The sequence below is a fragment of the Lissotriton vulgaris genome, chromosome 1_1 (assembly GCF_964263255.1).
Source record: "Lissotriton vulgaris chromosome 1_1, aLisVul1.2, whole genome shotgun sequence".
NCBI classification, from domain to species: Eukaryota; Metazoa; Chordata; class Amphibia; order Caudata; family Salamandridae; genus Lissotriton; species Lissotriton vulgaris.
In genome coordinates this window covers 2,063,494,161-2,063,519,835 of record NC_141685.1, presented here as the reverse complement: position 1 = coordinate 2,063,519,835, position 25,675 = coordinate 2,063,494,161, and positions in this window count along the sequence as shown.

Here is a 25,675-nt window from a genome sequence, read left to right as displayed (position 1 = left end):
TTTATTTGGATAGTATGACATACTGAAAAATGTCGTCGCAACTTTAAGAAATAAAAAGCATCATAACACTTGTTTCCAAAAAAAAAAAAAAAAACTCTTTTTACCAAAAAAAGCTTGAAGAGCATATTAGCTGATATTTTCTCGCCGCTTTCTTATAGTGCGCGACCGGGTGCGCGCACCCACCTATCGCGTACAGGCGTCGAGACACGCATGTGCAGTCATGTGACTTTAAAACAACACTTCCAATTGGTTCTTACTAGTTTCTATTCTGCAATTTACACGGAACACTCCACCCACTTCCCTAGAAAACCAGTTTATCGTAAATCTTTTAAAGCCTCCTCTAATGAAATATTCGACATCAATCACATAGCAGAGTACTAAATAGCACTATATACACTCCGTCCCTTAATTATAAGAGACTTATTGCTATGTAAAATCAACTTTTGCTCTCCAAGATAATGTAAAATGCTGAGCCTATTACATAATTTTATTACACATATATGTTACTAGTCTCCTTCGAGTACTAACACCGTAGAAAATACCACCAATAGCGGTGATATTTTTTACACCGAGAACGGGCGATTTCTATCGCTTACAGCCCTTACAATTATAAAGTTTTATTTCCTAAGTCTCTGATCGCCAACTGTGCAACGTAAATCCCCTGTGTGTCGCAATAAGGTCCATAAACAAAAACTACAGAACCAGCATTATAAACATACACAAAACAACAAAACGACAAGAGCCACCATGCTAATATATATCCTTAATATAATAAACCTCTGAGAATAAATACATATTTCCGTGGCAGCCCATAACACAAATGTGGCGTCCTCTGACTCTGCTCCATTACCAAACACCGTAACTCCCCGCCCCCCTCACTTTTCACTAAACTCCGCACTCCACCCCAGCCAAACCCCCTATTACAAACCCCCAACCTACCCTCCCTGCCCAAACCCACCATGAACCTCAAACCGCCCCTAGAAAACTTATAAGACACAGGATTACTAAAACTCAAAGAATACGCAACAGGCACATAATGTAAATAGTACATAAAGACACATATTTTTTCCAAAATACTATTTAAAAACATGTTCTATTTTTAATAAATCTATCATGCATCTGACCCTCTAGAACTGCTTTCAAAACGTGAACTATAAACCTCTACTTTTCATTTTCAAACCATACACTTTCTTCTGACCCTCTAGAACTGCTTTCAAAACATGAACTATAAACCTCTACTTTTCATTTTCAAACCATACACTTTCAATTACATTATTTTTTTTCTACAATTCATGTAATGTTACAAACCTTTTCTAAACTACACCAGTCCGTATCATTTATAAGGATTTATTTTCAGTCTTCATCAGTGACACTTTCTTCACATACAATAGAAATCACTATAACTTTTTAAACGACAATGCTAACGCGGTAAAAATAACCCTTCATTTACTTTCCTTTAAGAATGCACACTATGTACCCCACGCATGCGTTTCTTAATCTTTGTATTTGGCAGCGAATACCGACCTTGAATCGGAAGACATGAACAAGAGCGCGATTGTCACATTTAAAACTGAACGTTGCATCTGCTCACACACATATCTTTCACTAAGCTAACATTCACAGAAAACAGCATTGATGTAAAAAAAAATTGACCTTGCTTTACAACTCCCTCAAATCACTCCCTTATTTTTTAACGCATCCTCCAGTTCAAAAAAAGCTACTTTTTTAATAACCACTAAGCAATATATAAGTGACTAGACTCCTAGAAAATGTATCAAGTCATTCTGCTCCTCTCCACTGCATAGCCGACGACCTAATTCTGTGGAGTTGCTATACAACCAGCGGTGCTGCGCCGTTTCCTGTACCATCTTGGGAAATTCAAAATGGATGTCCCTCCCGCCTTCGCAAACGAGCCGGGCCACTTAGAACTATTTCGCCAGAGGATGCTTGACTACTACGGCATCTTACCACTCTCGACTTTGAATACTTCATATCGATTATCATTTCGATATTCGCATTTCACCTGTGTGCAGCCTGTATTTCATTGCCTGAGCTGTGATTTCACGTGGGCCCTGGATTTATGTCTCTGCAATTTGGTACCTCCTGAACCGAATTAAAATCACCTCATGAATCCGTTACTTGATCAGGAACAGCTTTGTTACAACGGAGGGTTTATGGCCTTTGCAGCGATACAAGGAGTCCTGGGTCATTGGAATATATTCGCAGCGGCGCAAGATTTCCTAACAGAGAGCTACATCGAAAACCCACCGAGCTGCCCAATGATGGTAAAAGACACTCCAATAATGACAGATCATGAATGCTCCTTTCATCTTCTCAATTGGATGGCTGACATGTTTTCAGATGATAACAATGATTTCATGTTAGAGGCACTTGCTGCATACTTTGCCTACACAATGGACACTTAACTCTTTCCTAACAGCGAGCTACATCGAAAACCCACTGAGCTCCCTCTGATGGTAAAAGACGCTCCGATTATAACAGATCATCAGTACTGCTTTACTCTTTTCCATTGGATAGCTGACATACTTTCCGGAGGGTTTATGGCCTTTGCAGCGATACAAGGAGTTCTGGGTCATTGGAATATATTCGCAGCGGCGCAAGATTTCCTAACAGAGAGCTACATCGAAAACCCACTGAGCTGCCCTATGATGGTAAAAGACGCTCCAATAATGACAGATCATGAATGCTCCTTTCATCTTCTCAATTGGATGGCTGACATGTTTTCAAATAATAAAACTGATTTCCTGTTACAAGCAGAAGCTACCTATTTTCCCTAAACAATGCTTCAATAACTCTCAAACAAGCCATTGACGTCCTCATTTCCTTTTGGTTTTCTATATTCTTCACGTTCTTTTCCATATTTTCTTTTGAAGAACAGACCTATTTGCTTTACTAACAGTGGACATTATAATTTCGTGTTGTTTGACAGCTGATTCATAAAGTAATGATGTATAACCACTTGCATTTTCATATATCGTTCCCAAACTGAAAGGCCAGAGACCTTCTTCCATTTATTAAAATATAATATACTTCCTTATAAGAGTGTACAATGTTTTTTTCCAACTATATTCATTTTTCTTCAACTATAGCGTTTGTATTCCATGTACTACTGACAATACCAATTACTGTGTTTTTTGCAATTTCTGTACTCATATTACATAATGATTTGCCTTTAAAACAGTACATTTCTAAATAAACATTTCAAATATTCACGGTTTCTCTTTTAATCCATAATCTCAACTGAAATGATTTCATATTGAAAAACTATTCATGGGTTCCACATAACCTTAACTGTAGTCACTGAGGACCTTATTTATGAAGACCTTCCGCCGCCAGTGCCTCATTTTTTAAAATGGGAAAAAGTAACGCACCGGTGGCGCAAGGCCTTCATAAATAAAGTCCTGAATGTTTTCTTTTCTCGACCTCACTTACTGATACTAGAACCTGCAAGCCAATTACGGCCCGTGAACTTTTTCTTAGTAGGTCGCGCACCGTAAAGACAGTTATACCACTGTTAAAATTCTTTTTTTTACTGTTACTAAGCACCGACACAGTTCCGCTTCACTCAGAGTTAATCACTGCTCCCACGCTTCTACAGGCCAGACGCTATGTCGTATTTCTCTCCTTATCACCCTTTCATCTCCACAATAACAAACAGTTGTCCGCCAGCCACCAGAGAACAGACTCAGATGCAGAGGCACCAAAGAGTGAACCCATCACCAACTGCCATCTCCGGCTGTTTCCATGGTTACACCTCATTCTGCACCTTGCTGAAGGCACAGGTCAAAAGTTCATGTCTCAACGTTCTACAACAAACTAAGAACACTATTTTCCCTCCAGAAACACCTGCCAATGCACAACTCTGTTACATGTCTTGTTTTTTCACACCCAATAGTACTTTTCGTTTAACATAAACATTGACCTGTTCACTCTCCACTTGTTACAATCAACCAATCATTTTTATTTTTTTAACCACACCCAGCCTCTTCCTTTTTCTTTATTTAAAATTTCAACTTCTAACTACCATTCCACTTCCAGAACCGATCGGAGGACGACTACAAATCCCTTGAAAATGAAGGTCTGGCTAATAGGACACAGTTATATTCACTGGAGTGAAAAATATGCAGTAAGCAGACGAATTTGCAACCTCAGCTTACCAAATGTACACATAACATGGATTTCCAAAAGAGGATTGAAATGTCACCAATTGATTCCATTGGTGAAAACTTTTATGCATCTCCCAGAACCAGACCTTATAATTGTGCACTGTGGTGGGAACGATCTAGGCACAATCACTGGGGTAGGTCTGGAAATGCTTCTAAAAGACACCTTTCGACAATTGATGACACTTTTTCCTCGATCTGCCTTGGTATATTCCAATATATGCCAAAGAAAGAAATGGAATTGGTCCAATCACCATTGTGCACAATTTGAGAAAGCAAGGAGACATGTAAATAAATCTGTTTCTGCGTTCCTCAGAGATTATAGCATGGGTTCTATTTACCACAACAACTTGCGATACCACATGCAAGAGGTCTATAGGAGAGACGGTGTTCATTTCACGAATGAGGGAAACAGAATCTTCCTCTGCAACATCAGGCTCTGCATCGGTACTTACTTATAAATGCAGAAAACACTCAATTAACACAAGGGCTCTTTTCAGAGCCACCTTATATCAAAGCACTCAAACTTCTGATTTACCTCCTTTTCCACACTCTTGTAAATAGGTGTGCGCGACCGAGTGCGCGCACCCCGTATTTTTTTTTCGGGGAAAAATTATATCTTTTTGCGTTTAAGGGCCTTACTGCACACCCCGTGAAAACCTACGCAGAAAGACAATCTCTACCTTCTCCCCTTTCCATGTTTCAACGCTTTGAAATGAACAATATATTTACTCGCAGTGACAAAATGGCGGACAAAACTTCCTGATTTCCTTCGAATCGAACGTTAACAGACGTCACGCAGCAAAATTCCGCTCGCGCGCGCAGCCGCTTGGGTGCGCGCCTATAGATATATAATTGACTTTAACTTTAATTTTCTCAACAACTTCTGAACGGATTTACACCATTCCAAAAAAAGCGTAATCTGCGAACAAGACTCTACAGTTTTGGCAAATTTCTTATAAATTCATTCACCCGTTCGAACTGTAGCCGAGTCTAAAGGTCCTATGGAAAATAACATTGAGAAAACACGTTTTGGGACCCCCCTTATATCTCAGCCCCCACTTGACCAATCCCCCCCAAACTTTCAGGGAAGGAGTGCAGCGAACCTAGCCATCTTCTTTGAGAAATTCGCAAAGACTCATCCACCAGGGCCAAAGTTATTCCAAATAGAATGTTGAGGATTTCCTATGGAAAACAATCCTAACTATAACTACCAACTGGCGACCGCCAGTAGGTAATATATATAGGGCCTTGTTTCTATTCAAAAATCGTTTTTTCTTTTGCCAATGTCTTTGCCGCCGGTCGACGATCTTCTCGAAAGTTTCAAAACTAATGGGTGGCTTCGGTCAGCTCCTGTCTTGAAAGTTTTGGGGTAATTCATCAAGCAAGGGCCGAGAAAAATGGGGGTTCCAAAGCGAGTGTTTGCCATGTTAATTTCCATAGGAAACTTTAGACAAAGCTACATCCCGAACTACTTAACGGAATTACACCAAATTTGGCTAAAAGATAGGTCTTAGTCTAGAAAGCATGCCTTTTTTTAAATGGTGTAAATAGGTTTAGGAGTTGCTGGGAAAATAACAAAATTAAAATATCAATATCTGAGCATCGAGGAGGGTTCTCGAACCCTCCCGGGCACGAGCTTCACTTTGATTGGCAGCCAACACTATAAACCAGAAAAAGATAAAACTGAGATAAAAACAAGAAAAAGGGGCAGGGTAGAAACATCCTGACCCCCTAGGCCTGCTAAAGGGGTGCCACAAGCACCCCCAGGGCCACAAAAAGCATATTTTGTTTAACAATGGCTGAAATTGTGCTGGATGTGTGGGGGCCCCCACAGCACCAGGGACTGCTACCTCGCCGGGGCTTTCCTCATAATGTGTGGGGGCACTTGCCCCCCACTGCCTTACGGACCCCCACCTCCCCGGGGCTTTTTGTTTAATACGGATGGGGATGCCTCGCGGGCCAACCAAGCTCTGGGGACTGCCACACTCATAAAGCACGAGGGCACGCGCCCCCACTGAAGCCCCAGGGACAACCACCTACCTGGGGAACCACCTCCTCCCCGGAGCTATGTTTTAATATGGGTTGGGGACCTCATGGTCCCCCCTGAAGCCCTGGGGACCGCCACCTCCACGGCACTCCATTGTTATTTAGAAAAGTGTGAGGAGGGCACAAGTTATGTTAATGTGGGGGTCCGTTACAGACCCCCGGCCCTGGGGACCACCACCTCCCTGGGGCTTTTTAAATGTTGGGAGCGGGGCCACCTGGCCCCCTCCTGGAGCCCTTGATGGCCCTGGGGACCACCCCGGGACATTGCTGTCTGCTATGGAAGGGCAGGAGCTGCAATAGCAAACTCTGCTTTGCTTTTTGGAAGCGAGAGCAAGAAACCTGCTCTCACTTCTAAAGAGCAAAGCAGAATTGCTTTTGGGCAAGGAGAGCTGCATGAGGACCTCAGGACACAAGTGGACTTAATCCCCCAAGCAGCAGTGCGCCAGGAGGCGCGTTTGCAGAGTTGTGTAAAAAGGGGGCAATGCAGCTGTACTGGACTTACTGGAGGTAACAGGAGAGCTAGTTGACCCCACGGACCCTCAGGAATCAAGGGGGCTTAATACCCCAACTTAGAATGCGGCGGGAGGTGCGTTTGCTGAGTGGTGGGCGAAGGGGCGTGACCTTTGTCCACCTCTCAGCAATCCCACTGTGTGGGGTGTTAGGATTAGGTCCCCAGTCCTCTCTCGTTGACCATGTCCAATACCATCACATGACACACCAGTAGCATAAAAAGGAGTCCTACCCTTATGTCTATGCTTGATATTGCTACCTGTGGGTTCCTGCATACTGGCTCCTGTGTTTCCTGTCGATTGCTGTTGTCTTTTCACGGGCTCGTGTAAAGACTTGGAGGATTTCCAGTTTATTTCAGCCTATTCCCCTATCCTTGCTCCCTTCCTTAACTTGTTGCCTTGTTTTTGCCCATCCCGTTCTTTAGCAAGTTCCCCGTTGAGTTAGACGTTAGTTAAGTCCATTAAGTGTGTTGTTTTCCCCTTCCCTCCCCCTTGTTGCCCCGTGTCACGGTAATCTTTGGCCGTTTCCGTTGACCTCCGCCGCCATACAGGGGCTCCTGTTTGGTGTGGTTGCGAGCAGCGCGTCTCTCTGTTTATTCTGAGACGCGCTGAGCTTCACGGCGGCATTATCGTGGATACGCGATACTTTGTTGCTAGAGTGCAACCAGTCCGCATCTGTTTACGCGGAAGTGACGTTTTCGTCGATTCCGCTAGGGAAACCCGGCTGGGTTTTGTTTCCTCTCCCTAGTGAGACAAGAACGGAGGTGACAGCGTGTTTTTTCCCCGCATTTTGACCCCGTTCCTAAGAAGAATTAGTCAGGGGTTTTTTACATGCCGGTAAAAGAGGTGTGTTTTTTTTACCCTGTGTTTTACTAATTCGACCAAACTATACACCCTCACGAACTCGTTCAGTCTCCTGTATAACACACCTAAGAGAGGTTATCTTAGGTCAACAGAGTTTTAAGACTGACTACTCCTTGAAGCTAATCCTGCTCACGCTTCCGGTAAGTGTATGTGCTGTGGTTATAATTGGATATGGTCTTATGTATCAGGAGAAGGATTGGGGACTGAGTAATTACAGTAGGGTGTCCATTGTGTTTCCCTTTTATGCAGGTGCAGAAGAAGGAGGCGGGTGTTCCTATTAAAGCTCATTATAAGGGTGGAAGGTTTGGTTACCCTTTGATTTCCACCCTCTTTTCTGGGTCAGCAGCTTACTCATATGTGTACATCAGTGAGTGGTTGGTGAGCTAGGGAAGTGGACTGGGCTATTCCTCGTTCCTGCAGTGTGTGGGTTGGGCAGGAGTCCAACAGAATATCAAGCCCACGTCAAAATACACTGCCCGAACTTGGATGGACGTAGAGGGAGGAGGGGCCATGGCGGGCGCGGAAGCGCCCTCCATGATTGATATAATGGGGGCCCTTGCTGCATTACAGGCGCAAGTACAGGAATTGAGACAGGAGAATGTAGGGTTGAGACAAGAGCTAGTGGCGGTAAGGGCGCAGGCCCAGACACAACCCAGAGCCCAAAATCCTGTTATACATCCGGCTACTTTCCAGTACGGGGGGGCAGGACAGAGTAATCCAGGAGGAAGTACTCCTGTGGCTATTACCGTAAACTCCCCTGTTCCTGTTCCTCTGGCTCCACCTGAACGGTTTTATGGGGACAGTGGGAAATACGGGATGTTTATGAACCAGTGTCAGTTACACTTTATGTGTAGGCCAGGTGCGTTTCCCGATGATGCAGCAAAGGTAGCTTTTACTCTTTCATATCTGGCTGGTACTGCTGCTCAGTGGGCTATCCCTCTAGTGGAAGGGAACGACCAGGTGTTGAGGGATTACAATGCGTTTAAAGAATTGATGAGAGGGTTGTTTGCCAAACATGCTTTCATGCAAGCTAGTGACTCGGAATTACTGAAACTGAGACAGGGTCGGCAAGATCTTCTGACCTATATAGCGTCTTTTAATCGTTTGATTGCAGAGACCCATTGGCCAGCCGATAAGCGGACCTCCTTATTCTATCAGGGTCTTAATGATGAATTGAAGGACGTGGTGTCACAAGTTGTGGATCCCCCAGAGGAGTGCGCCGCCTTTATTGACTTAGTAGTCAAATTGAACCATAGGCTATCAGAGCGACGCGGTGATCGGGGTCGTTTTCAGATGTCCCGAGGGAACTACATAAAGACCGAAGTGAAACAGCAACCCGGTGAAGCCAAACCTGAACCTATGGAAATAGGAGGGGTTAGGGGACCCCTTACCCCTGAAGAGAGAAAGCGACGTAGAAACTTGAACTTATGTCTCTATTGCGGTCAGGGAGGTCATTTTGCAAGAGAGTGTCCCGTTAAACCGTCAAGAGCAGGTTATGACAAGAAGGTGGCATATGTACAGGTAGAAAGACCACCCCTATCCGTGCATAGTAGAGGACAGTATGAAGTGGTGGGGGCAGTGGACTTGGTGCCCAGACATTTTGTGATTTCAGCACAGCTTCTATTGGCAGATTATCAAAGGGTGCCTGTTTCGGTGTTATTGGATTCGGGGGCCACTGGCAATTTTATTGACATCTCTCTCGCGGAGAAACTAGGTGTGCCTTGTCAGTACAAGAAACAGCCCGAGCCGGTGCGGGCAATAGACGGAACTGAGTTGTCATCCGGGTGTATCACTAGACAAACCAGGCCGCTCCGCTTGTTATGTGATAACGGTCATTCTGAGTGTGTGATATTTGATCTGATTGACGCGCCTTCCTTTGGCCTGGTGCTAGGGGTGCCTTGGCTCCAAGAACACAATCCTAGGATTGATTGGGTGCAACGGCTTGTTACACTTGATTCACATCATTGCCTGAAGCATTGCTATAGTGAGGCTAAGGGGAAGGTCCCTCCATTGTATTGTGCAGCTATGGAAGAGAACGGAGTTCCTAGACAGTATGTGGAGTATGCCGATGTGTTTGACAAGGGTCGTGCTCAGAGTCTGCCTCCACATCGGTCTTTTGACTGTAGGATAGACCTAGTGGAGGGGGTTCCTTTACCTTGTAGTAGAGTGTATGCTCTGTCTGAACCGGAGGAAAGACATCTTAAAGAATATCTGGATGAGATGTTGGAGCTAGGTTTTATCCGTCCTTCTTCCTCGCCTGTTTCTTCAGCAATCTTTTTCATCCCGAAGAAGGAAGGCACTCTGAGGGCTTGTGTGGACTATCGGACATTAAATAAGGCCACTATTAAGAACAGGTACCCTCTTCCGCTCATCCCCGTGTTGCTGGATCAGCTCCACAAGGCTACGGTGTTCTCTAAATTAGACTTGCGTGGAGCATATCATCTGATCAGGGTGCGGCCCGGTGATGAGTGGAAGACGGCTTTCAAAACGAAACATGGGTTATTCGAATACTGTGTGATGCCGTTCGGCTTGTGTAACGCGCCGGCGGCGTTCCAGTATTTCATAAACGAGGTCCTGAGCGAACATCTGGATAAGACAGTAATAGTCTACTTGGATGACATCCTTATCTTCTCAGAGACCGGAGCCGATCATCATACTCATGTCAAACAAGTGCTGCAGAAACTGCGGGAACATCGGCTTTATGCCAAACTTGAAAAGTGTCATTTTGATGCTAAGGAGGTAGAATTTTTGGGTTTCCTCATTTCCTCTGAAGGGATACGAATGGATCCAAAAAAGATACAGGCTATATTATCCTGGCCAGAGCCTACTACGGTAAAGCACATACAGGTACTTTTAGGGTTCGCCAATTTCTACCGGCGCTTTATCTCTCACTTCTCAGATATTGTGGCACCAATGACCCGCCTGTTGAGAAAGGGGGTTCCATTTGAGTGGTCCCCGGAGGCTCATGAGGCATTTCAGTTCTTGTTGGAAACCTTTACGACCGCCCCAGTACTGGCTCACCCAGATCCGGCGTTTCCCTTTTTTGTGGAAACGGATGCTTCTGCAAGTGCAGTAGGTGGTGTTTTGTCCCAGAGGGAGGGGGGCACGGGAGATATGCACCCTATTGCCTATTTCTCAAAAACATTGTTGCCGGCCGAACGGAACTATACGGTGGCAGAGAGGGAACTACTGGCGGTGAAATTGTCCTTCGAAGAATGGCGCCATTATCTGTGGGGGGCCCGGCACACCGTCACGATCTACACAGATCACAAGAATCTGGAGTTCTTTAGATCAGCCAGGGCTTTGACACCCAGACAAATGCGATGGGTCTTGTTTTTTAATGAATATGATTTCATTATCACTTACAGACCTGCCGCTCAGCAGATTAAATCAGATGCCTTGTCCAGGATTCATGTTGATCCCGAGGAAGTAAAAGCAGGGAAGGAAAACAGGCCTATGCTGGATAGTAGGAGGATTGTGGGAGTAGCTTCGGTGGAGGAATTCGTTTCGAAGATTAAAGATCTGTTGCGCAATATGGATTTGGCCCCTTGGTTGCAATTGTCCCAGGTGGTGCTTAGAGAGGGGTTGTTATATCAGGGAGACAGGTTGTTCGTTCCTCCCGAGTTGAGACAACAGGTGGTGGAATGGTGTCACTCATCCTCTTTAGGGGCGCACCCCGGTATTGGGAAGACAAAGGAGTTGTGTTTGAGGTGGTTTTGGTGGGATACGGTGGCCCAGGATATCCATAAATACGTGACAGCTTGCCCTGTATGTGCCATCAATAAACCCTCACACAGTAAGCCCTCGGGTCTGTTACAGCCGTTGGCAGTACCCCCTTCCCCTTGGCACACCATCAGCATGGATTTTGTCACAGACCTTCCCTTGGTTTCCGGTTTTACTGCTATCTTAGTGGTCGTAGACTTGTTTACCAAGATGGCTCACTTTTTACCACTTCGAAACATTCCCACAGCAAAGGAAATGGCCTGGGAGTTTTTGGTGTCGATAGTACGGTTGCATGGGTTACCCACAGCAGTCATATCAGACAGGGGGGCGCAGTTTGTGTCTCATTTCTGGAGGGAGCTCTGTCTGGTGCTAAAGATGGACATACGTTTGTCGTCTGCATACCATCCCCAGTCAGATGGGCAGACAGAACGCACCAACCAGACGATGGAACAGTTTTTGAGGTGCTTGACTACGTCCCTTTCGTGTGATTGGGTGAGAGCATTGCCCATAGCAGAATTCGCATATAATAACAGTGTACACTCTGCCTTGGGCATGACACCTTTCTTTTGCTCTATGGGATTTCATCCTAGAGCCCTTGCCATCCAACCCACTGGGCACATGCCAGCCATTGATGAAGTCAGTAAACGGTTGGGAGACATCTGGGAGGTGGCCAGGAGCAGCTTGCAGGAAGCCAAGGCAGCTATGAAGGTGCAGGCAGACCGACATAGAGTTCCAGCTCCAGGGTATAAAGTGGGCGATCAATTGTGGTTGGGGTCCCGTAATTTAAGACTACAGGGTTCTCGTAAACTACAGCCCCGGTATGTAGGCCCCTTTCCAGTGGTTCAGGTTATCAACCCTGTGGCAATGAAATTGTTATTACCATCAGACTATAAAATCCACCCGGTGTTCCACACTTCTTTGCTGAAGCCCTTTATTCCATCAGATCAGGTCCTACCTCCTCCTGCCCCCGTATTAGTGGACGGCGAAGAGGAGTATGAGGTTCAAGCCATTCTTGATTCCAGAAGAAGGAGGGGTAGGTTGTATTACCTGGTAGACTGGAAGGGGTATGCCCCGGAAGATAGGACATGGGAACCGGCTGGAGGGGTACATGCGCCTCGGTTGGTGAGATTGTTCCACAGGCAGCATCCCCGAAAACCACGACCTGTGGGGAGGATTGTCGGGGGGGGGTACTGTTAGGATTAGGTCCCCAGTCCTCTCTCGTTGACCATGTCCAATACCATCACATGACACACCAGTAGCATAAAAAGGAGTCCTACCCTTATGTCTATGCTTGATATTGCTACCTGTGGGTTCCTGCATCCTGGCTCCTGTGTTTCCTGTCGATTGCTGTTGTCTTTTCACGGGCTCGTGTAAAGACTTGGAGGATTTCCAGTTTATTTCAGCCTATTCCCCTATCCTTGCTCCCTTCCTTAACTTGTTGCCTTGTTTTTGCCCATCCCGTTCCTTAGCAAGTTCCCCGTTGAGTTAGACGTTAGTTAAGTCCATTAAGTGTGTTGTTTTCCCCTTCCCTCCCCCTTGTTGCCCCGTGTCACGGTAATCTTTGGCCGTTTCCGTTGACCTCCGCCGCCATACAGGGGCTCCTGTTTGGTGTGGTTGCGAGCAGCGCGTCTCTCTGTTTATTCTGAGACGCGCTGAGCCTAACGGCGGCATTATCGCGGATACGCGATACTTTGTTGCTAGAGTGCAACCAGTCCGCATCTGTTTACGCGGAAGTGACGTTTTCGTCGATTCCGCTAGGGAAACCCGGCTGGGTTTTGTTTCCTCTCCCTAGTGAGACAAGAACGGAGGTGACAGCGCGTTTTTTCCCCGCATTTTGACCCCGTTCCTAAGAAGAATTAGTCAGGGGTTTTTTACATGCCGGTAAAAGAGGTGTGTTTTTTTTACCCTGTGTTTTACTAATTCGACCAAACTATACACCCTCACGAACTCGTTCAGTCTCCTGTATAACACGCCTAAGAGAGGTTATCTTAGGTCAACAGAGTTTTAAGACTGACTACTCCTTGAAGCTAATCCTGCTCACGCTTCCGGTAAGTGTATGTGCTGTGGTTATAATTGGATATGGTCTTATGTATCAGGAGAAGGATTGGGGACTGAGTAATTACAGTAGGGTGTCCATTATGTTTCCCTTTTATGCAGGTGCAGAAGAAGGAGGCGGGTGTTCCTATTAAAGCTCGTTATAAGGGTGGAAGGTTTGGTTACCCTTTGATTTCCACCCTCTTTTCTGGGTCAGCAGCTTACTCATATGTGTACATCAGTGAGTGGTTGGTGAGCTAGGGAAGTGGACTGGGCTATTCCTCATTCCTGCAGTGTGTGGGTTGGGCAGGAGTCCAACATGGGGCTTACTAGTGGTAATAGGTAGTCTAGTTGGCCCCTAAAGGACCCCAGCAGCAAAGGGGACTTCAAGACCCATCCAAGAGTGTGCCATGGAGCGTGTTTGCAGAGTGATGAGCAAAGGGGACGTGGCCTGCTATGAGAACCTAGCAACCCTGCTGTGTGGGACTTGGGGGCCAACTACCCCTCTTGTTAGTCCCACACAGTGGGATTGCTTAGACTTCTTCGGGGGCCAGGCCCCTCTTTATTCACCACTCTGCAAACGCACCACCTGGGAGACTAATGGGTGGGGGATGAAGTCCAATTTACTCCTGAGGGACTTTGGGGGCCAATAAGCCCTCCTGGTACCTCCTGTAAGTCCTACGCAGCGGAATTTCTGAAAGCTGGTCGGAGGCCCAGCACCCTTTCTCCACCACACTGCAAACGTGACTACTAGTTAAAGTAGTGTTTGTAATGTAATAGGTTTCACATGTGCAAGAATTAGAGCTATTGGAGTTGTAAATGTAAAACTTTTTTATTAATGTTTTGTTTTACATTTTGTGTAGTGGAATCATGTGGTATGTTGTGCAGTAAAATTATGTGGATAGAAAGTATGTGGTATTTAGTGTATAAGATTTATGTAGAGTGGGATTATGTGTTATGGAGAGTAACTATTTGTTACTGGTAGTCTGTGTTTTGGAGTGGTAACCTCAGGTTTAGTCTTCCTCATTTCCATAAAAGCTCAACTATGAACTCAGTGAGACAAAAAGAAGGAATCACTGAGAAGCACTTGTGGACCTAGTCAGTGGTATGAGTAAGGCCACTGGAATTATGCAACTATTTGGTGCACCGACTTTCGCACAGTTATACATTTTTTCCATTAGCCACATAATTCATCACCTGCTCCCTGATCTGCAGATTTATACAAAAAAAACCTTGTTTCTAGCTCAAAAGGCTCAAACGTTACCAAAAATGTAGCAACAAGTGCTACAGCGTGGTGGAATGCCCTTTGCAAACTTAGAATGGTCACCTGTTACTTATTGCTGAATGTGGGTGTTAGATTGGTACTAATGGTGTGCAAGCCACTCTTACTTCCTTCTGTGCCTCTCTTGCCTCTTTCTGCATTTCTGTTGCTACTTTATGCACATTTCTTTCTTTTTCTGCACTTCTCTTGCCTCTTTCTGCAAATCTCTTTTTCTTTCTGTACCTCTCTTCCCTCTCTCTACACATCTGTTGCCTCTTTTTGCACCTCATTTGCTTCTTTCTGTACCCCTCTTGCCTCTTTCTGCACCTCTCTTGCCTTTTTCTGTACCCCTCTTACATCTTTCTGCACGCTTTTTGCTTCTTTCTGCACCTCCGTTCTTCCTTTCTGCACTTCTTTTGTTTCTTTCTGCCCCAGTCTTTCTTCTTTCTGCACCCCTCTTGCATTTCTCTCTACCCCTCTTCCCTCTTTCTGCACTTCTGTTGCTTTTTTCTGCACTTATCATGCTTCTTTCTGTACCTCACTTGCCTCTTTCTGCACTTATGTTGCTTCTTTCTGTACCTCACTTGCCTTTTTCTGCACCTCTATTGCCTCTTTCTGCAGTTCTCTTGCTTCTTTCTGTAACTCTCTTGCCTCTTTCTGCACATCACATGCTTCTTTCTGCACCCCTTTACCTGTTTCTGAATCCCTCTTCTCCCTTTTTGTGCAACTCTCTTGCCTCTTTCTATACCTATCTTTCTTCTTTCTGCACCGCTCTGTACCACTGTTCCTTCTTTCTTCCCCTGTCTTGTCTCTTTCGGTACCCTTTGTGCCTCTTTCAGCACCTCTGTTGCTTCTTTCTGCGGAAATCTTCATCTTTCTGCACCCCTCCTGCCTCTTTCCGTACCGCTCTTGCCTCTTGGTGCACCTCAACTATCCCTTTCTGCACCCCTCTTGCCTCTTTTTCTACCTCTGTTGGTTCTTTCTGCATCTCGTTTGCTTCATTCTAACTTCACTTGCCTCTTTCTGCATCACTCTTGCCTTTTTCTGCCCCATCTTCCCTCTTTCTGCACCTCTCTTTCCTCAATCTGCCAACCTGTTCCCTCTTTCTGTACCCATTTTGCCTGTTTCTGCAACTCTCTTGCATCTGTCTGCAGTTCTCCTGCCTCCTTCTGCACCTTATGGGCCTCTTTTTGTACCTCTGTTGGTTCTTTTGCAATGCTTTTGCTTCTTTCTGCACCTCTCTTTCAAATTTCTACACCCCTCTTACTCCTCTTACCTCTTTCTGCACCCCTTTTACCTGTTTCTGTACCTCTCTTGCCTCTGTCTGCACCTGATCCCTCTTTCTGTACCTCTTTTGCTTGTTTCTGCAAGTCTCTTGCCTCATTTTGTAGTTCTCTTGCCTCCTTCTGCACATCTGTTGCTTTTTTCTTCACTTCCTTGCCTCTTTCTGCCCCCCTGTTGCTTCATTCTGCATCTTCCATGCTTCTTTCTGCACCTGTCTTGCTTCTTTCTGCAACCGTTGTCTTTTCCTGCACTCATTTTCCCTCTTTCTCTACCTTTCTTGCCTGTTTCTGCATCTCATGTGCTTCTTTCAGTGAATCTCTTGCCTGCTTCTGCACCTCTCTTGCCTCTTTCTGCACTTCTCTTGCCTCTTTCTGCACCTCACTTGCTTCTTTCTGCACTTCTCTTTCCTCTTTCTGCACCCCTGTTGCTTCATTCTATACTTTCCATGTTTCTTTCTGCACCCGTATTGCTTCTTTCTGCAGCCCTGCGGTCTCTTTATGTATCTCTTTTGCCTGTTTCTGCAAATCTCTTGCTTCTCGCTGCAGTTCTCTTGACTCCTACTACACCTCTGTTGCTTCTTTTTGAACTTCTCTTGCCTCTTTCTGCGACCCCTGTTGTCTCTTTCAGCACTTGTCTTCCCTCTTTCTATACCTTTCGTGCCTTTTTTCTTCATCTCACTTGCCTCTTGTACTTTTCTTGCTTCTTTCTATACCCCTTTTGCTTCTTTTGCAATTCTCTTGCCTCTTTCTGCACTTCTCTTGCCTGTTTCTCAATCCCTCTTTCCTCTTTCTGCACCCGTCTTCCCTTTTTGTGTAACTCTCTTGCCTCTTTCTATATCTCTCTTCCCTCTTTCTGCACCAATATTGCCTCTTTTTGTACCTTTGTTGCCTCTTTCTGTACCCTTTGTGCCTTTCAGCACCTCTGTTGCTTCTTTCTGCACTTCTCTTTGTTCTTTCTATACTGCTCTTGCCTCTTTCTGCATCCCTCTTGCATCTTTGAACACCTCTTTTGCTTCTTTCTGCAGTTCTCTATCCTCTTTCTGTACCCCTCTTGCCTCTGTCTGCACCTCTGATACTTCTTTCTGCACCTCTCTGATCTGCAGCTGACTTGCCTCTTTCAGCACTTCTGTTGCTTTTTTCTGCAGATCTTCTGTCTCTTTCTGCACCTCACTTGCCTGTTTCAGCACCACAGTTGCTTTTTTTCTGCAGATCTCTTACCTCTTTCTGCACCTCACTTGCCTGTTTCAGCACCTCTGTATCTTTTTTTCTGCAGATCTCTTGCCTCTTTCTGCACCCCTCTTTTTTCTTTCTGCACCTGTCTTGCCTCTTTCTGCACCCCTGTACCCTCTGTCTGCACCTTTCCTGCCTGTTTCTGTATCTTCCTTGCCTCTTTCTGTACCACTGTTGCCTTTTTCTGCACTTTTCTTGCCTCTTTCTACACCCATTTGGCTCTTTCTGCAACGCGGTTGCTTCTTTTTGTACTTCTATTGCATCTTCTGCACCTATCTTGCGTCTTTCTGCACCTCACTTGCCTCTTTAGCACCTCTGTTGCTTTTTCTGCAGATCTCCTGCCTCTGTCTGTACCCCTGTTCCCTCTTTCTGCACCTTTCCTGTCTGTTTCTGCACCTCTCTTACCTCTTTGTTCACCCCTGTTACCTCTTTCTGTACTCCTCCTACCTCTTTCTGTACCTCTCTTGCCTCTTTGTGCGCCTCTCTTACCTCTTTCTCCACCCCCTTGCCTCTTTTTGCACCTTTGTTGGTTTTTTCTGCACTGCTCTTGCTTATATCTGTACCTCGCTTACGTTTTTCTGCACTTTTCTTGATTCTTTCTATACCTCAGTTGCTTCTTTCAGCAATTCTCTTGTCTCTTTAAGCTATTCTCTTGCTTGTTTCTGCACCTCTCTTGTGTCTTTCTGCACCTCCGTTGCCTCTTTCTGCATTTCACTTGCTTCTTTCTGCACCTCTTTTGCCTCTTTCTCAATCCCTCTTTACTCTTTCTGCACCCGTCTTCCATCTTTGTGCAACTCTCTTGCCTCTTTCTGCACCTCACTTGCCTGTTTCAGCACCTATGTATCTTTTTTACTGCAGATCTCTTGCCCTTTTCTGCACCCCTCTTTTTTCTTTCTACACCAATCTTGCCTCTTTCCGCACCCCTGTTCCCTCTGTCTGCACCTTTCCTGCTTCTTTCTGTATCTCTCTTGCCTCTTTCTGTACCTCTGTTGCCTTTTTCTGCACTTTTCTGCACTTTTCTTGCCTCTTTCTGCACCCTCTGTTGCTTCTTTCTGCAGTTCTCTTTCCTCTGCAACTCTGACTTCGATGTTGCTTTAATCCGCCTGCCCTATTATGCACTACGGCCTTACAGGGGAGGTCATGCCAATCACAGGGGTACCCCAACCCATAGTGTACCCTAGTGTATGTAGGTGTTTTCACTGTATTTTAAGTGTCTTTCAGGATAGCACAGGCTCCGGGCCCGGTTAGTCAGAGTAAGTTACCACCAGTACCAGTCAGCAAAAAGTTGGGGGCACAGGATGACTTTGCAACATGGCCTCTTTCGGCACCTCTGTTGGTTCTTTCTGCATATCTCTCGCTTCTTTCTGCACCTTTCTTCATCTTTCTGGACTTCTGTTGCCTCTTTCTGCATTTCTCTTACTTCTTTCTTCACTTTCCTCCCTCTTTCTGCACATGTCCTACCTCTGTAGGAATAGTTAGAAATTAGCACTTAAAAAACCTTCGAAATTCACTGAAAAAACCATAGGTTTCAGGGGCGTTATAGTTAGGAATTAGCATTTAAAAAACCTTTGAAATTCATTGAGAAAAACATAGGTTTCAGTGACATTATAGTTAGAAAGTAGTATTTATTAAACCGTAGAAATTTACTGAAAAAAACACAGGTTTCCGGACGTTATATTCAGTTGGGCATTTCACTAGTACAAAACCAGAGAAATTCGGCTGTTATAGTTAGTTGAGCTAAGTATAACTCGCACCCGCACAATACACTGCTGATGATATCACATGTTACATCGCTCATGACATGGTCAGTGACATCACTGATTGCATTTGTTAGATAACAGATATCATCAAACTTGGTTTCTTTGAAGGTGGAGTCTTTTTCAGAACCAAATTCTCCCCTGTGCTCAAAGATTTCCTTCGAAAGTGTTGACAGAACTAGATGTAATTCCTTTAAGTGGATGGAATTGGGAGAGGATGGAAAATGCAATGCAATCTCTGTATCTCTCAACATATGCTGAACTTGTTGGAATTCAGCAGCTCTAATCTAGCAGCTCTAAAAGACTTTTGTTGAAACTAAACACAGAAATGTGGGCCAACCAGGAACTACATTACTTTTAAGTTAGGTGAAAACATTAGCCAATGTGTCTAGTGTCACCTTTTCCTGCCTTAAACTCATGTTTGAACCACTGTCAACAAGTTTTCGATCTACAGAAATATTTTTCCTTGATTTTGAAGGATTATTTTCTACAACACAACAGAAGACTCTTGTAATAGTTTTTTCCACTTCCTCCCAGTCACTTAAATATCTGCATCAAGGGCTTAATTTTAGAGCTCGGAGAGCCAGTTTCTTCACTAGATCCATGGGGACATTATGGCCTGTTTCTTTAGAGAGGTGAAAGATGACTGTATCAATAAACTGAATACTAGGAAGCTACTAATTTCCTCCAACCAAAAAGAGAATAGGCCTTGCAAGCCCTTTACAAAGTGACTATGTAGAATTAAACCAGTCTGGAAAATCTTCAATAAATGCGGGCTCTTGCAAAATTGCCTCTGTCTATTTGAGCACTGGAACCAGCACCAGCATCCTTAGGGAACCAGTGCCCAATTTCAAAACCCTGCCATTTAGACAGCATCAAGCAGATGCCTCAAGAGGGCTCCTTTCCCTCGTTAGAAAGTACCTCCATAACTATGCTGTCCACCTCACAAAACTCAAGCAGACGTTTTTCCTATTTGAGCTAGAGGCCGAGACCAAGTGCTGGCGTAATTGCCAAAGGACTAAGTTATTGCCTCTATGGACAGTGCACCGTGATTTAACCAGAATATGGTTCAACTCCTTTCAACCATGTGATTTGGTAATTTAGCTGCGGAACTAGACAAACCATTATTAATAATTTGCCCAGTCACTGCAGCTGTTAAGATATGACTTTCATTGTCTGGTAGGCTTCATGTAATCACTGTAAAAATCATTCACAACATAACACACAAGATACACATACACAACATGTGCATATATACCAACAATGGCTCTGGATCACCCGCTTCAGTCAATTGCATATTTAAATGATCCTCTTAAGGGAATATCCTGCTGAGTGGCCTACAATGGCGTGGGAGCACCCCCACTGCCTATTGCAAATGTTAGCTTCTTGGTAAAATGGTGATGATAAAGGATGCCTGCTACTTTGATGACATCCTCTGTCTCTTCCATACCGTAGCTCCTGTCTCTTCATCTGCTTCTGCCAACACCACTATCATTACAATGCCTGAAGTTGCTCCTACTACCACCTTTATCATCACCACTGCGAAGCCTCCATTCTATGACTTTTACAACATACCATGCATTGTTTGAGTTCATTGACACACATGTTTGGCATCCAAGCAGCAATCTACAAGGTCATGGGAAGTGACTGATTGTTTGGCATGGAGAAGAGCTTGACAGAAAGCAGTGTGCCAGGAAAGTAGTATGCTCACACATGGAGAAGTGCTTTATATCCTGGAAAAGGCTCACTATACCAACAGCACAAACACTGCAGTTAGAGTGTCAGCACAAGCCACAAGGAAGACAAAGAAGGTGGCAAAACATGGTAAAAAAGGGGTATGGACAGTGCGGAGCCCCAACCAGGCTCTTGAATTGCCCCCGAGAGAAAGACAAGCCAAGAAGCAGCACCTTCTCAGGACAGGCCTCAAACAGACACAGTGAATCAACCCTACTAAGAAATAGCCAACCCCAGCCCCTCCAGTGCAGTACTGCCTCTGTCCTCAGTGAGGGGTAGTGGAGTAAATTGGGAGGATTGTCCCAGCAGAGTTCACAGCTGTTTTCCCCTCTTAGCCATGAACTGGTCTCTATGACCAAAACATTCCTCGCACAACACCCACCCCTTTTCTCTTCCCTAAAAGACACCTTCTGCACAAGACCCACCCACAACTATTCAGCAGCACAGCATGGATGAGTAGAAAAGGTTGAAGTCTGAATGCATGCATGCCTTTATATTTCCACTCTTCTCTCCCACTACCTCTAGGATTTGACACTGGACCCCACTTTATTGGTCCTCATCATTGTTCCTCAACAGTGAAGGGTGGTTCAACAAGTTGGTACCTGATTAGCTATATCATACAGTGGCTGCTGAATTGAACCTTTACCCAGGATACCTGATTCTTAGCTTTTTTAGCCTCATTCTCAGGTCTCAACCCCCCTTCCCAACCCCACCTTCCACACCCCAACAGCCACTCCTGTGAGTCTCCATGAAAAGGATTAGGTTGTGAGAGACCTCAGGTGTAGTACATAATAATCTCCATGTCTCTGTTCTCCCTTCACACCTCTTCTTTTGTCCATTGATTAGATCACAATTTTATGAATAAGTAATAAACTCACTTCACATGGAAATGCTGCATTAACTTGAATTTCCCACTGAAATGTCAACTGGGTGAATATTTCTGATAACTGGGGTTGCTTGAGAATTTACACCTCTATTCTTCCTCTTCACCTCTGCTCTCCCAATGCCTCCCTTTAGCACTCTTTCAACACATCTGAGCTGTCAGCACACGCCATGTGTGACTCCTTCAGGCATTCCAGACATTGTAGCCAACAGAATATTTTATTCTGGCACTTATTTCTAATATTTTAAGGATGGACATAAAAATATCAGCATGCAATGTATACTTTTGAGAGTGTACTCCTGTTATGTACTCCAGTTATGCTACTACCCAATCACTGTGACAACTTATTGTACCCATCTTAATCTATCCTATAGTGCTCTTTGTGACCCTCTCTCACCCTACCTATTCCTAATGTTTTGCTATGTGTTCCCTATAAACCATCACCCATATTACTCTCCCTTTATCACCATATATTAATTTCTCTCCAAGCCCACTATACAGCCCTTCAGAGAAAGTGGTTTATTAGTTGGGGTACCTTATGATCACCCACAAGTAATAAAGGCGTTTCCTGTTAAGTCCAGTAAAAGGTTTCAGTAATTTAAACCTAAGCTCAATCTTAGAGAGAATGCTAGCTTAACTTAGAGAAAATGTAGAAAGCAATTTAGCAATACCAAAAAACTTAAAACACCAAAGATACACATAACAATTCACTTCAAACTATAAAAATACCAATTTAATAGCAAAATGACACCAAAATGTCAAAGGTCAAATAAGGTTAATCAAAGGTATGATTTTTAAAGGTTTAAGTAACAATAGTTTAAAAAAACACACAGCCTCATGGTAATCAATGGTTGCGGTACACTGCTACCTAGATAGTATTTTAGACCGACCACGATGAAGTGGAGGTTGAATAAACAAACAAGTTTCAACCCGGTCAGAAGGTATACAGTGAAACTTTTTTCTTGAAGTCAAAATCCTTCACTGGGGTACAACAACAGGCTCTACCCGATGAGGGCTTCACAATGTCAGATCGGCAATGTACAATGTCGAAGTGATGCTGTAGGTTTTGGCGGTCTTAGCTAGAAGTGGGAAATTCTTTATTTCACACTCAAAGATGTTGTCTCACCGATCGGTACTTTTGTCACCGTTGCAAGATTTTTACCATTGGACTTAGCTTATTTTTTAGAGCTCTGAATCCTTCAGTGAGGCAAGGCTTCAGGCTTTGTTCGCGGAGGGCTTCATGAAGCTGGGTACCTTTTCATTAAGGTCCAGCTGAAAATGACTTGCTCTTACTGAGAAGCTTTTGTTGCGGAAACCTATTTCTACAGACCAGCAGATTGGCTTGGCAGGTTTGCCTCAATCTTGCGGAGGTCTTGAAGCTGAAATTGTTTCTAAGTCCCAGTATTTCAGGAGTTATATGAGAAGCTCAGTTCAGCACAGCTAAGGCTCTCAGGACCTTAGGAACAGCAGTTTGATGATCACGACTAATTCCAGCAGAGGTCATCAGCATTTTCCATGTCAGGTCAAGTTGCTACTGGCCAGCTGGGCATTACAAAAAAGCTGCAGCTTTTGTGTCCCTGTAGCCACACTGGAGGTAAACCAACTCACCCTTGGAGTCCACCTCTTTGTCTCCGATAAAAGTGGGAGCAGCTCCAGCCCCTCAGGTCTTCTCACAGGTCTCAATCAGCAAATGCAGTTCATCTTTTGTTCTTACATAGGTCCAGAGTGTTCTGAAGAAGGTCTCTTGGGGTACCACATTTTTTCCTGAAACATGCTTGTTGTTGGCGGTAACTACTGGCCTGTCCCAAATCAATAGGGTTAGGGTTCCCATAGGAACCTACAGTTGCTGTGTACCCTACTACAGACAATCCCAAAGTGCTCCTCACTCACTAAATCCAAGATGGAAAAACGCTTCTCCACTTTTACAGATCCTGTATTTCCTACCCAGGGATGCAGTTAGGGTAATGAGCAGACCCTTCTCTGTTGTCACTTCAAACTAGTTCTGGTGGCAGCTTTTTTCTCACCTCCCTCTGCCCACACTGGGTTTGATGCCTGCCTGCCAGACTGGCAGAATGAAGGATGGGCCTGTTCAGGTATTGTCTAATATCAGCTTGTGAAAGGGAAGGTCACTTTAAAGTAAATTGAAGTAATGAAAATTAGCCTCTAGGAGCTTCAGGCATGGAAAAGGTAACTTTCTAACAGCCCACCTTCCTTAATATTTATCACAATCCTGACTTCACCATTACGTTGGGCTTTTTTTTTTAAGTTGTCTGATTTTCTATCTTGTCCCTAGCCTGAGATAGCATAATTAATATCTAATTTTGCACCTCAGTGTTTCTCTATGGGCCAGCCAGCCTTCCTACAGTGAAAAAAGTTTTATGGGGTTAGTCCCTGTACGGCAATGTTACCTTTATATTCTACCAATCCTACGTTTAAATTCCATGGACCCTACCATGTAAGCTACAATGTCTACACAAGGGTGACTTATATATATATATATTTTAAAGGGAGGTTGTCTCCTGTCCAACAGCTTCATTATGACAGGTTGCCCTGTAATTTTAAAACTGCAGCAGACAGGCGACAAGATAGGCCTGGATTCATGTGTATCTTGTCACACTAATGGGCAGTATAGTAGTGTTGTAGCCCATAGGTGACATTTAACATTCTATGCCATGAGGGTAGATTTGAGTTTTGCCTTATAGTAAGTTAAAAAGGCTAATTAGGAGTAAACCAACCAATGTTGGCATGTTTTAGGGGTCAGAGCAAATGCAGTGGGCATGGTTAGGATTGTCAAAAAGCCACCAGCATCAGCCCACAAAACTGGGGGGACCATGCAGAAAGCAGAACATTCTCACACCTTCAGAACCCATCCTTTTTGTTCTTTTTTACCTTTTACCATACTTCATCCTGTGTAGAAACCTCCATACTCTATTTCACACTGCATCCTCCATGCTACTCAGTTCTACCATACCCCAAAGCATCAATGCCTGTCCATTATATATAATTACACACTCCTTTGTTCAAAACACCTTTCTCATTGTATGCCAATAAAAGTGCTGCCCTTCATAGCCCACTGGTTACATAATCTAACATACACATTAGCATCCTATAGTCACTATTGATTACCGTATGTACTCCCTATACCAGGAGTGTCCCAAGTAAATATGAGAGAGAAACACCCATTCCAGCTAATTCGGATATCAGCATTAGATAAAGTCACAATGCTATCATGGACTAACACTATGTTTTGCAATTTGCATGGGTTGTAATCATGTGTGGTGAAGACAAGTGTGATAGCAGTTTTTGACCATCATGAGAAATAATGGTTGTCACTCTCCTGCAAGAAATTAAGGACATTGTTCTGGATCACAAAGTGGTGAGTGTGACTTCTGTATACACCAGAGATGAAAATAAAAAGATCCAGAACATGTTCTGCCTAGTTTAAGACCTATCAGCCTTAGGGTGGTCTTCCCCGCAACCTTTTGCCTTCCCCGTCCATTTTTCTAACCTCGATTTTGCTGGCATTAGGACTCTAAGGACTTTACCACTACTAATCAGAGCTGAAGCACACATACTCTCTCCTCTAAACATGGTAATATTGGCTCATACTCAATGTGCACATTTAAATGCTACTAATATGCTGCAGCACTGATTGTGCCACCCACTTAAGTAGCCCTTTAAACATGTCTCAGGACTGCCATTACAGAGTCTGTGTGTGCAGTTGTATACTGCCATTTCAACTTGGCAAAATAAACCTTGTGCCTGGCCCAAACCTTCCTTTTTTAATACAAATAAGTCACCCCTAGGGTAGACCCTGGATAGCCCCAAGGGCTGGGTGCAGTGTTTAAAAAAAGCAGATTACGTACTTTTGCATTTTACATGTCCTTGTAGTAAAAAACTCTTACATTCGTTTTACTACAAGTCTTATATCTCCGGTAGGATAACATTGGGATTACCTTATTACATTTTACTAGTGTAATTTCTAAATGGGAATATATGACTGTTTCAAGTTTGGTGTCTCTGGAATTTTAATTTAAAATCTTAACTAATAGTGAAGTTGGGGCCTGTAACTTAAATGCTACTAGGGGGGAGCAGCACTGATTGTGCTACCCAGCGCAAGTAGAACTTCAAGCATATCTCATGCCTTCCACTGCAGAGCCTGTG